Source organism: Ostrea edulis, chromosome 5, assembly GCF_947568905.1.
Source record: "Ostrea edulis chromosome 5, xbOstEdul1.1, whole genome shotgun sequence".
NCBI classification, from domain to species: Eukaryota; Metazoa; Mollusca; class Bivalvia; order Ostreida; family Ostreidae; genus Ostrea; species Ostrea edulis.
Window position 1 is genome coordinate 13,846,612 of NC_079168.1, and position 13,399 is coordinate 13,860,010.

Sequence of the window (13,399 nt, forward strand, 5' to 3'; positions counted from 1 at the left end):
TAACAACTCGGACAATATATACATACACATATGCATGAATGCAACATTTCTTGCACCCTTTCCATCTTCTTGTCTTAATGGGAATTAGCTGTCATTTTGTCACAAAAAATTGAATTCAATGAAAGTTGCCCTATAATAGATATTATATATTAAAGTAATAATTACACTTGTATTTAATTATTTCAAACACCTTTTAACGTCTTGAAAATGAATATGTGATTTTGGTGATTGAATATTATTGTCTTGCAAGACAGTATAATTATTCTCTAGTTACCTTGGCATGCTGTCAGCAAAATGTATTTGCTGTTTTTGTTTTTATTTGAGAAATAATTTGATTGGGGTGCAGTGAATACTTCTTCCGTATACATTTCTTTACACTAAAAGCGGTAATCTAACGTAGTTTTATTAGGGTTAAATTAAATCTCTTGTTTTTGTACATAATAAAAAATAAATGTTCTTATTAGTCATCAATATGTATTTCAATATCATCGAGAGGTTTTGAGAAAAAAAAGATGGTTGCCATCACTTTCACAGTTAATGCCCCTTTAAAGTAAGATGTAAATGCATTTTTTAGCCCAATGGGCTATAACGCAACATTGATTATTGCTCGACTTTGAAAATCGGTGGCCCCAGGTGTTGGGCGATGATAATTAAATGTACACACCCCTGAATGATTCCTCCTATGTTAGACGCCTTGCAAACTTGTATATAGGAGGGCGTATGGTATCTCGTAATTATTTGCAATTTTATATCTTTTTCAGAATATATTTCATGATAGTCGTACAGATACAGAAGTTGTGATGGTGTGTTGATAGGCTGTTGATAGGCTGTCTTCAACTTGCCATATCTGAGAGTTCCAACATGCAGGCCTGGATTAATGAAGTTACTTAGTGTTATTTAGTTTTAGAAAAAAAAAGAATGACATTTCAATTTATACACACTTGCCAAGTGAATCTGATGAAACTGCTACATGTATTTGTGAGTAAAGGCACTCTGTCTTAACCGAAAAACTATTTACAGTTTATCACAACAAATGGATGGGACAGTAGAGTTGTTGCGGACAATATGTGATTGTGATGACCAAGTACTGAACAAGTGGAAGATTAGAATAAGGTCCATAATTCAATCATGTTTTTGATTCTAAGGTGCAGACAGCGTGGAGATAGTCCTATTATTCTCCAGTTCATCTATGATGGAGAAACTTGTGTAAATGTTTACAGTGTTCTCCCTAATAATTAAGTGCCCACAAATCTGTATTAATTTATCAAAATATAAAGTCCTTCACAGTACTGACTTTAAAATTAATATAGATTGTCTCCAGATTTTTCTGAGGAAAAGTGCATAGTTTACATGTGTGAATTTTGAATATATTTCATTCTTGTCTTCAAATGTTGCCGAAACCTGTTGTTATTGATGCACAATGTACATAGTCATGTTATGCAAATGATAGACCTCCTTTTTAATTACATTTACTTAAGATCATGTCAACTCCTTTGTCTTAATTGTATACACAATTCTAGCATTAGCATCATTTGTATAGCACTTGCTAGTTTAATAAGGATTTTTAAAAAAAAACTTTCATTTGACATGATAATTGATTGATCTAAAACGGCCAAAATTCACAAATCTATTTAAATCACAACCTGACCTTAGGCAAGAAAAGTGCCACAGTGGGTTGAAATTTTTCTCTTGGATCTTAAAAGAAATTCTTTAGTTTCCAAATAAAATGTACTCTCATGGCCACCGAGAACTTTTTAACATTGCACAATGCAATATTTGTGGATTAGAAGCTGTTGCAGTTTCTTTAAGTTTTCTCTCACATCTTGTTATAATTATATTTTATATTTTGGTCGGGTTGCACAATGTGCAAACAGTTTATAAAATGTGAATGACTGGTGGGCGAGCGACAGTAGCGTCCCTGTAATAGCACCTACTTTGTGTAATCAACTCCTTTCACACCTCTCACTTGATGTTCCTCAAACTTTGTACGGTTGTTAGGGATATATTGAAGATGTGCATGTACCTTTTTGAAAGTGATTAGACATTTTTCGAAAAATTTACATGTAGTAAGTGGAACTTCGTCATTTTTTAAGCATTTCTTAAATCGACAGTACCTTTTTTGTGTAATCAAATCCTCGTATACCTGTAATTTGACATTCCTCAAACTTTGTACAGCTCTTATGAACACATTGAAGATGTGCATAAAGTGATCAGACGTTTTCAAAAAAAAATGTACATGTAGTTGAACTTAGTCATTTTTAAGCATTTCTTGAATAGATGGTAACTATTTTGTGTAATGAAATCCTCATGCACCTCTAACTTGACATTCCTTAAACTTTGTACAGTTGTTATGAACACATTGAAGATGTGCATGCGTCTTTTTGAAAATGATTAGACTTTTTTAAATTACGTGTAGTTGAACTTGGTCATTTTTTTAATGCATTTATTGAATAGATGGTACCTATTTTGTGTGATCAACTCGTGCACATCTAAATTAATATTCCTCAAACTTTGTACAGTAGTTATGGACACATTAAAGATGTGCATGTGTCGTTTTGAAAGTGATCAGACTTTTTTCAAAAAAAAAATACATTTAGTTGAAATTTGTCATTTTTTAAAGCATTACCTGAATAGACGGTAAATATTTTTTGTAATCAACTCCTCTTAGACCATTTATTTGACATCCTTCAGACCTTGAACAGCTGTTATGGAAGCATTGTAAATGTGCATGTGTCTTTTCGGAAGTGATCAGGCATTGTTTGAAAATTTACATGTGCATGGTGAAGTTGAACTTAGTCATTTTTAAGCATGGTACTTTATATAACCAACCCAGCTTTTCCTTAACATTTTCCAGACCCTGTATATTATAAATGTTATAAAATAATTGAAGATATACATGTAACATTTTAAAAATGCTTCTTTTTTTCTTTTGTTTTGTTGAAAAATTCTACCTTTAATTTGTCATTTTCCCAGTATGTTTCTACTGTTGTTCCTATGATAGATTACATATTTTACAAGAACCCGGTCATTTCTGTTTTTGAATTATTTTTTTTAATTAGTATTTTTGAATATGTTAATTACTTGATATGTCATTGTTCTTGAAATTATATTAATTGAATTGTTATTGTGTTTTTGTAATGCCAGTTTATATAGGATCCCTTAATTTCGAGCCGACAGTGCCAGAAGTGTGCTGCAAGTTTGCTGCAAACTATATGCCAGAAGTCTGAAGCAAGAGTGTGCCGCAAGTTTGCCGCAAACTGTGTGCCAGAGGAAAACTTTCTATACGAAAAGTATATCTCTATTATGAGTTCTGTCGAAGATTATGCCAGACGATGGGCTAAATATGAAAAAGGAGAACTTGATACGTTGTCAGAATGGGTTAAAAGCATAAGAGGGATATTAAAATCCCGCATTAGACACATGAAAACAAAAGTACGTACCATCTATCCTTCTGTGTTTAGTAAACCAGAAGTGATAAAAGAATTAGATAGGTTACATGAGGAATATGTTTTGGTTCCAACTGTATTTTAAACGAACTTGGCATTAATTCCACTTTTGGTAATCATACTTACACTCCAACTGCCCTTTCAAAAGACGAAATTCTTCAAAACCATGCTTCAGTTTTAGACACATTTAATATTCCAGTCAATGGGTCGAATGAATATGAGTTACCGTACCTATACTGGATTCCTAAACTACATAAAAACCCTTACAAACAAAGATACATTACTGGATCCAGTAAGTGCTCTACCAAGCCCCTATCTTTGCTCCTCACGAAAATGTTAACAGCTGTGAAGGAGAAACTTCAAACTTACTGTGCGACTACATATGCAAGAAGTGGTGTTAATCAAATGTGAATTCTAAAATATTCTAAAGAACTTTTAGTAAACTTGAAATCACAGAATTTTCCCCAAATCAATAGCATTTAAACCTATGACTTTTCAACACTATACACGACCATTCCTCACGATAAATTAAAGACTAGACTTTTTGACATCATAGACAGTTGCTTCTTCAACAAAAACGGAAAACGGAAATATTCATATCTAGTGATCAGTCATTCAAAAACTTACTTTGTTAAACACCACTTTGATTCCACGCACAAGTACTCTGAAGTTGAAATAAAAAATATGCTGGAGTTCCTCATTGACAATATCTTCGTGGTCTTTGGTGATCAGGTCTTCCAACAGTCTGTTGGAATTACCATGGGCACGAATTGTGCTCCTTTGTTAGCTGACCTGTTTTTATATTCATATGAAGCAGAATTTATTCAAAAACTTCTACGTGAGAAGAAAAAATCTCTCACTGTGAAGTTCAATTCGACTTTTAGATATATCGATGACGTTTTGTCTATTAACAATGATAGCTTTCATTCATATGTCGATTTGATATATCGCTGTAAGCTCGAAATAAAGGACACCACAGAGTCGTCCACTTCTGCTTCATACTTAGATATTTTATTGAAAGTAGACATTAACGGCAAACTGACAACTAAACTGTATGACGAACGGGATAATTTCAGCTTCTCCATCGTCAACTTCCCACATTTATGTAGCAATATTCCATTATCACCTGCATATGGTGTTTATATATCTCAACTGATTCGATATGCAAGAGCTTGTTCTGGGTATAGTCAGTTTTTAAATCGAGTTAAGCTACTGGCAAACAAGTTGATGGTACAAAGATTGCAACAGTCTCGATTGAAGTCAGCATTTCGCAAATTCTATGGTCGTTATAACGATCTACTTCGTCAATACAACCTTGCATTGGGTCAAATGCTGTCTGATGTTTTTCATACCGATAGTTAAGCCATTCTTGACACACTGATTTTGACTGCGGATAACTCCGTTTACCTGATCAGGATATGGGGATCACGGCAGGTGTGACCGGTCAACAGGGGATGCTTACTCCTCCTAGGCACCTGATCCCACCTCTGATGTGTCCAGGGGTCCGTGTTTGCCCAACTATTTTGTATTGCTTGTAGGAGCTATGAGATTGATCACTGTTCGTTATCTTCACCTTGCATACTTGCGGCAAATATGCCGCACACTGTGTGCCAGAAGTGTGCAGCAAGTATGTGCCGCAACTGTGCCACAAACTGTGTGCCAGAGGAAAAATTTGCATACGAAAAGTATACTTGCGGCAAATGTGCTGCAACTAGTTGCGGCAAACTTGCCGCAAATGCGCTGCAAATTTGCAGCAACTGTGTGCCAGAGGGCTTATATTTTGGTAAGGGGAGATATCCGCATCCAAAACCATAATGACAAGAACGGCCTAACAGTCTGTATGAAAAACGTCAGACAGCATTCGACCCAAAGATAGGTTGTATTGGCAAACTCGATTATTATAACGGCCATATCATTTTCGGAAAACGTACTTTAAACGAGAATTTGAAACCCCTGGACCACCACCTTGTTTGCTAGTAGCCTGCCTCGATTTAAAAACTCCGCATGTACAGAACAAGCTCTTGCGTATCGAATCATTCGAGAGATATAAACACCATATACAGGTGATACTGGAACATTGCTACATAAATATGGGAAGCTGAAGATAAAAAATAGAAAAGGTGAATGCATTCCTTTTATCATAAAGTCGAGTTGTCAGTTTGCCGTCAAAATCTATTTTCAATAAAATATCTAAGTATGAAGCAAACGTGGACGAATCTGTTCTGTCTTTTATTTTGAGTTCACAGGGATGAAAGGTGAAGATAACGAACAGTGATCAAACTCATAACTCCTATAAGCAATACCAAATAGATAGTTGGGCAAACACGGACCCTTCGACACACCAGAGATGGGATCAGGTGCCCAGGAGTAATCATCCCCTGTCGACCGGTCACACCCGCTGTGAGCCCTATGTCCCGATCAGGTAAACGGCGTTATCCGTAGTCAAAATCAGTGTGACAAGAACGGTTTAACAATCGGTATAAAGCATATCAGACAGCATTTGACTCAATGATAGGTTCTATTGTCGAACTAGATCGTTATAACGACCATAGAATTTGCGAAATGCTGACTTCAATAGATACTGTTGAAACCCCTGTACCATCAACTTGTTTGTCTGTAGCTTGCCTCGATTTAAAAACTGACTATACGCAGAAGAAGCTCTTGTGGATCGAATCTGTTGAGAGATATAAACACCAAGGGAACAAAAACGGATATATCGAATCGACATATGAATAAGAATTATTATTGTTAATAGATAAAACATCATCGATAGATCTAAATGCCGCATTGAAGACCACAGCAAAATATTTTTTCTTCTCACATGGAAGTTTTTAAAAAAATAAATTCTGATTCCTAAGAATATAAAAAGGGTTAGGTAGCGCTCTATTCATCCCCATGAAAGTGAATATAACGAACAGTGATCAATCTCATAACTCCTACAAGCAATAGAAAATAGATAGTTGGGCAAACACGGAACACAACCCCCCCCCCCCCCCCCCCCCCCGAGTATTCCAACAGAAGACCTAATCACCAAAGACTACGAGGATATTGTCAATGAGGACCTCCAGGTTGATAAAAAAGCACCATCTTATCATAAAAGTACCACGGCATATGATAAAAAAGCACCACCGTATCATGAAACACACCCACATAAGGTAGTTATGGCGTTCCATAGCTAAGCATATGTCTGAATCTATGGTACTTCACCCATCATGCTGTAGCTGGTAACGCCTTGATATGAGTGGAAAAATTTCCAAAACTGTAAAACAACCAAGCAACAAAGGACAATAAGCCATTATACAGAGAATCTATTTTCATATCAGAGTAATTCTGACTGGTTGAAATATCACAAATTGTCTGTAATAGAATTAAAATATTGTGCACATGTGTTTGATGTGCACTAGCTGACTTATTTTCATCAGTAACATAAATTACGTGATGTCCCTACAGCAAAATATCCTCAGTATTAGCACGCTATGTGAAGTATCCTCATAAGTGTCACAGATTTTTGCGAAAACATCAGTGGTGTGTATCATAGCAGAAGACGTATTGCTTTTGATAGAATATACTAAATCGATATCAACGGGATACAGTAACGTTGGAAACGTAGATACAAATCGTGACGATCTAAGATATTATGCAATTTTTGTCATTACCTGAAGGTTGATAAAAGTACGTGATAGATATAAATTAGCAAAGTAACCTTTAAAGATAAGTGGGGCATCAATTTGACAAAGTATAGTTTATCTTGTATCATACTCCAGTCGACAAGCACAAGGTAGAGTGATGTTCTAAATCTAACTAGAAGAAAATATTGATGATCTGTGTTAAATTTTCTCATACATGTAGTTTGACTGAAATAACTGGGACCTCAACTTAATGCAAGGCATCATTTATTTTAAATCATGTATTTGAATTTGTGATGTTCTAAAATACTTTGGAATGGTTACAACATCAGGCACATTAAGTAGTACATGTATGCATGTACCTGACAAAGCAAATATTTCCTAAATTTCATTTAACATACGCATTTGATCGGCGAAATTTTAGACATGTATCCCCTTTGATTAAAGTTAAAACAGTAACCGTTTTCAGCTCACCTGATCGCTTTTCGTCCGTCGTCTGTCTGTCCGTCTGTCTGTCTGTCCGTCTGTCTGTTAAACTTTTCACATTTTCGACTTCTTCCCCAGAACCACTGGGCCAATTTCAACCAAACATATCCAAAAGCATCCTTGGGTGAAGGGCTTTCAAGTTTGTTCAAATGAAGGGCCATATCCCTTTCAAAGGGGAGATAATCACAAAAATGTAAAAATAGGGTGGGGTCATATAAAAATCTTCTTCTCAAGAACCACTGGGCCAGAAAAGCTGAAATTTACCTGAAAGCTTTCTGACATATTGCAGATTCAAGTTTGTTCAAATCATGGCCCCCGGTGGTAGGATGGGGCCCCAAGGGGGGATCAAAGTTTTACATACAAATATATAGGGAAAATGTTCTTCTCAAGAACCACTGAGCCAGAAAAACTGATTTTTACATGCAAACCTTCTGACATAGTGCAGACTCAAGTTTGTTCAAATCATGACCCCCGGGGGTAGGATGGGGCCACAAGGGGGATCAAAGTTTCACATACAAATATATAGTTAAAATCTTTTTCTCAATAACCACTGAGTCAGAAAAGCTGATATTTACAAAAAACTTTCTGACATAGTGCAGATTCAAGTTTGTTCAAATCATGGCCCCCGGGGGTAGGATGGGGCCACAAGTGGGAGGGGGTCAAAGTTTTACATACAAATATAGGAAAAAGCTTTAAAAATCTTCTTCTCAAGAACCATTGGGCCAAAGAAGTTGACATTTACATGAAAGCTTTCTGACATAGTGTAGATTTGAGTTTGCAAAGGGTAGTTTGGGCCATAATAGGGACTAAGGTTTTACATGCAAATATATATGGAAAGTCTTCAGATATGGGCCAAGGTGACTCAGGTGACCGATGTGGCCCATGAGCCTCTTGTTTAAATTGTTTTGGTTGTCGTGGATGCTCATAATAAGCCTTCTATCTTATCAAAGACCACAACAATGGCCCTTTGCATGCCAGAGGGATTGTGATCTCTGACATTACGTACCGTTTTATGTCCTATCAAACCATGAACATTAATACATTTAAATTCAACAATGTGAATCTATGAAAAAAATACAATAAAAAGGAAGTAAAAGTCGATCTCCTGCACAAATATTAAAATTGTTTGGATGTTCACTTTTTGAAGAAGTTATTTCATCGACTTAATATTTCAGAAAAGTCGGGTTCGGTTTTGTAGCGGGTCACTACAATCCTGGATACATCTGGTATGTTTACTTGTTCTGGACAGTGAAAAAGTAAACATTCTGGTCACGTTCTTGGTCAAGTAAATGTAAATGTTTCAACCTAGAATAACCAATGCAAATTCTGGTGATAACCATATCATCTTGTCTATTCATAATTAGATTGTTTGGTTTATTTACATATAATTTGTTTATATGTCCTCTCAGCCTGTCTAAGAGAGACACGATTGCTATTAGTTGTAAGCTTTAGGAACGTATATGAATTTTTAGTGTGAATAATTTCAAACAGAAGTGTTGTTTTTGAAGTATTGTCTGCTCTGATGTTGCCACAAATACCAATGGTGACTTGGAATCCAACAAAATTGATTGACTAACCCTGTTTTCTACAACAACCAATCTGCTTTAAAATGTCTAAAATAAGTTCATATTTCATAAGTCTGGTAAACAGGAAAGAGAATTTTAAAAATAGTAAAGTTTTTATCAGGAGATATTTTGATATAATTGAATGCATGTATATTGCTGCTTGAAATGAAAGTCGAGTGAAGAAAATATCACCATTAACTACTACAGCAGCAACCACCCTTATACTATCCTTTGAGTTATTGGTATAAACAGCAGTAGGACAGATTGTTTAATTTCGTTAAGTTTGTGTTGGAGTACCCCGACCGGATTTGTTTCTTTATAATCAGTTAGGTTTGTCTCTACTTTTGGTTTGTACAATAGCCACCATGAACAAAAAAGGTGTACTTGATTCAAAAGGTATCTTTATTTGCAGATTTTAAGTACTAAGGATTGATTACTTTTCGGATTTTAGCGTATTGATTTTTGTGTTTAGGGTATAATATCTGGCTATAGACTGAGTTATCAGGATTTGTTTTAATTTTGAGAACATATTGTAATGATTAGTTTAAGTCTTGATCTGAAACACAAAGTGAAATGCAAGGAAGAAACCTGTTCATTTCATCTTTGGAAGAAAATTTACATTCCTTGAATTAAAACGATTTTGCTAATCACCTGACAAAAAATTTGTTTATTTGTATGCATATCCATAACCTGCTTTGTTATACAGTTTGTTTATATGCTTAAGTCTCTTTCGCAGTTAATGACAGATCCAGAAAAATAAAAAGGATGGGGTGTGACCCCAAGTTTACCTTTTAGGGTAAAAACAAAGGAAAAGCGGACTTCGAAATGGCAAAAATGACATTAAATATATCCAAACAAAATACGGTTGCAGCCCCGTAACCCCACCCCCGTCTTATCCTTAGCGCTCAGGGTCATAACAATAAGAGTTCTTTATCATAGCAACGTCTTCAGAGATATGTTATCTAAATCTTAAGGTCGTTTCTGAGAGACCCATGACTTTCACTTCTAATGCAGAACGATTGCCGAAAGAATAGACACTGCCTATGTTGAACGTCTAAGCTTTGATGCAGTACCATGATTGAACCCGTGACTCCTGTTTAACAAAGTGAACGATCTAAGATCTAGGCTACCGGGACCGGTACTTTGGAATGCAATCGTTTTGTGATGTTATTATACCTTGAAATTTTGCATATAACCTAAAAGACTCCAGATGAAAAGAAAATCTGACAAAGACTTCGTACACTAAATCATCGAACGTTCAGCCGAAAGGTATGAGTCATACTCGTCACACTTCTGGTGGGGTCTTGTTGATGCTTGGGTAATAACACTATGTGTTTGGTATCCATTACAAATATACCAAGGCGGTTTGTTGCTTTGCACTATTTTATTGAATAAACCAATAAGATTATTAGTTTCTCTTATAATATAAAAGATGTCGTGCTTATTGATAATATGAATTTTGAATTAACAAATAGTGCAACGTGAAAGAAATTGGCAATAGGCACTATAATAGTTAATTGAACATATAAGTTTCATCTATAAATTTGTGAACGGCAGTAAAATACTTCTGCTTGTAAATAGAATAGACCAAGCACAGCCCGATATTGTTCAATCCAATTGCCCATTGAAAAGAAGTAGTAGTTCTTCATTATGTTTAAGTTTTGCTTGAATCCAATCAATTCCATGATCATTTAATCATATGGGAACACATAAGATAATATTCAGCTTCAAATTATTAATTTTGTAGACTCCGTATCTGTGAACAATTTACCAGTCATAACGACCATGGACGGCGAAAATCCACAGGAGTTAGCTAGATATAACATTAGTAAGATACGCAAGATGTAGCGGATTATATCAATGGTAAGATCTACAGGAGTGAGATCAGATAGTAAAGCATTGGTAAGAACCAAAGGCGTTAATTTACTTAAGGATGCCATTGGTAAAGCCGAAGCTTAGAAAAATTCATAGAATATAATGGCCTAGAGAAATCAGGATAAAATATCATTGGTAAGATCCAAAGAAGTTACCGAAATGTATAACTACCAAGATTTACAGAAGGTAGTCAAGAATACCATTGGTAACAACCAAGGGGATTAGCTGAGTATTGAAGTAGTACAATCTACAGGACATGTATACGATATAGAATACAAAATGGAAAGTAGGGTACACACGACCCCCAGAAACACTAGGGGTGGAATCATGTGCACAGGACGAGACATTTGACCGATCACAACCACAGTGATCCCCATATATCGATCAAGTAAAAAGAGCCAAAAACAATATTTAAAGAATGGCCTAACAATTGATATGAAACAGAGAAATAAATTGCATAGAAGTGAGCTAAGCATGCGATTCATATGACCCAAAGAAGTTTGCTAAGGGTATTATTGACAAACTCCACAGAGGGTGGTTAAACTTACATTTGTTACATTCCAAAAGAATTAAATCTCAACAGAAAGTAGCAAAGTATAAAGTATCTTATCTGTAGGATCCACATGATTTACCTCACAATGCACAATAATGATTCGTATTCATATATCGATTCAATATATCGCAGTGAACTCGAAATAAAAGACACCAAAGAGTCGTTCACTTCTGCTTCATGCTTACATATTATATTGAAAGTAGATATTAACGGCAAACTAACAACTCAACTTTATGACAAACGGAATGATTTCACCCTATCCATCCTCAATTCCCATATTTATGTAGCAATATTCCATTATCACCTGCGTATGGTATTTACATCTCTCAACTGCTTCGATATGCAAGAGCTTGTTCTGCGTATGGCCAGTTCTTAAATCGAGGCAGGCTACGGTTAAACAAGTTGATGGTGAAGGGGTTACAACAATCTCGTTTAAACTCAGCATTTCGCAAATTCAATGGTCGTTATAGCGATCTAGTTTGCCAATACGACCTATCATTGGGTCAAATGCTATCTGACGTGTTTCATACCGATTGTTAGGCCGTTCTTGCCACACTGATTTTGACTACGGATAACTCCGTTTAGCTGATCAAGATATAGGGCTCACAGCGGGTGTGACCGATTGACAGGAAGGGCTTACTCCTCCTAGACACCTGCTCCAACCTCTGATGTATCCGTCTTTGCCCAACTATCTATTTTGTATTGCTTATAGGAGTTATGAGATTGATCACTGTTTGCTATCTTCACCTTTCATATAGAAGTAGTTACTGGCATTCGTGTATTCCAACTTATTTCAAGTTCAAGTCTACACCCTGTATTTCCTACAGCTATACTTCTACTATTGCATCCAAACTTTTTAATTATAAACAAACTTTGCAGTGCTTAGATATAGACCATCTTATACGTAATCCACCAACATGTTCTTGTTCTTCATCTTCTTTCAACTACAGTCCAGCTGGACATGTCATTACTGGTGATGTTGATATAGTTGAAAATGAGGACCTCAAATCACTTATTCTTAAAGGTCCTAAATACAGAGAACCTCGGTCTTTTAATTGGCGACAGAACTTCATCTCTATTATGAGTTCTGTCGAAGATTATGCCAGACGATGGGCTAAATATGAAAAAGAAGAACTTGATACATTGTCAGAATGGGTTAAAAGCATAAGAGGGATATTAAAATCCCGCATTAGACACATGAAAACAAAAGTACGTACCATCTATCCTTCTGTGTTTAGTAAACCTAAATTGATAAAAGAATTAGATAGGTTACATGAGGAATATGTTTTGGTTCCAGCTGACAAAGCTAGTAACAACATTGTCTTTGTTTGTAAGGCTCATTATTACAACTGTATTTTAAACGAACTTGGCATTAATTCCACTTTTGGTAATCATACTTATACTCCAACTCCCCTTTCAAAAGACGAAATTCTTCAAAACCATGCTTCAGTTTTAGACACATTTAATATTCCAGTCAATGGGTCGAATGAATATGAGTTACCGTACCTATACTGGATTCCTAAACTACATAAAAACCCTTACAAACAAAGATACATTGCTGGATCCAGTAAGTGCTCTACCAAGCCCCTATCTTTGCTCCTCACGAAAATGTTAACAGCTGTGAAGGAGAAACTTCAAACTTACTGTGGGACTACATATGCAAGAAGTGGTGTTAATCAAATGTGAATTCTAAAATATTCTAAAGAACTTTTAGTAAACTTGAAATCACAGAATTTTCCCCAAATCAATAGCATTTAAACCTATGACTTTTCAACACTATACACGACCATTCCTCACGATAAATTAAAGACTAGACTTTTTGACATCATATTCAATTGCTTCTTCAAC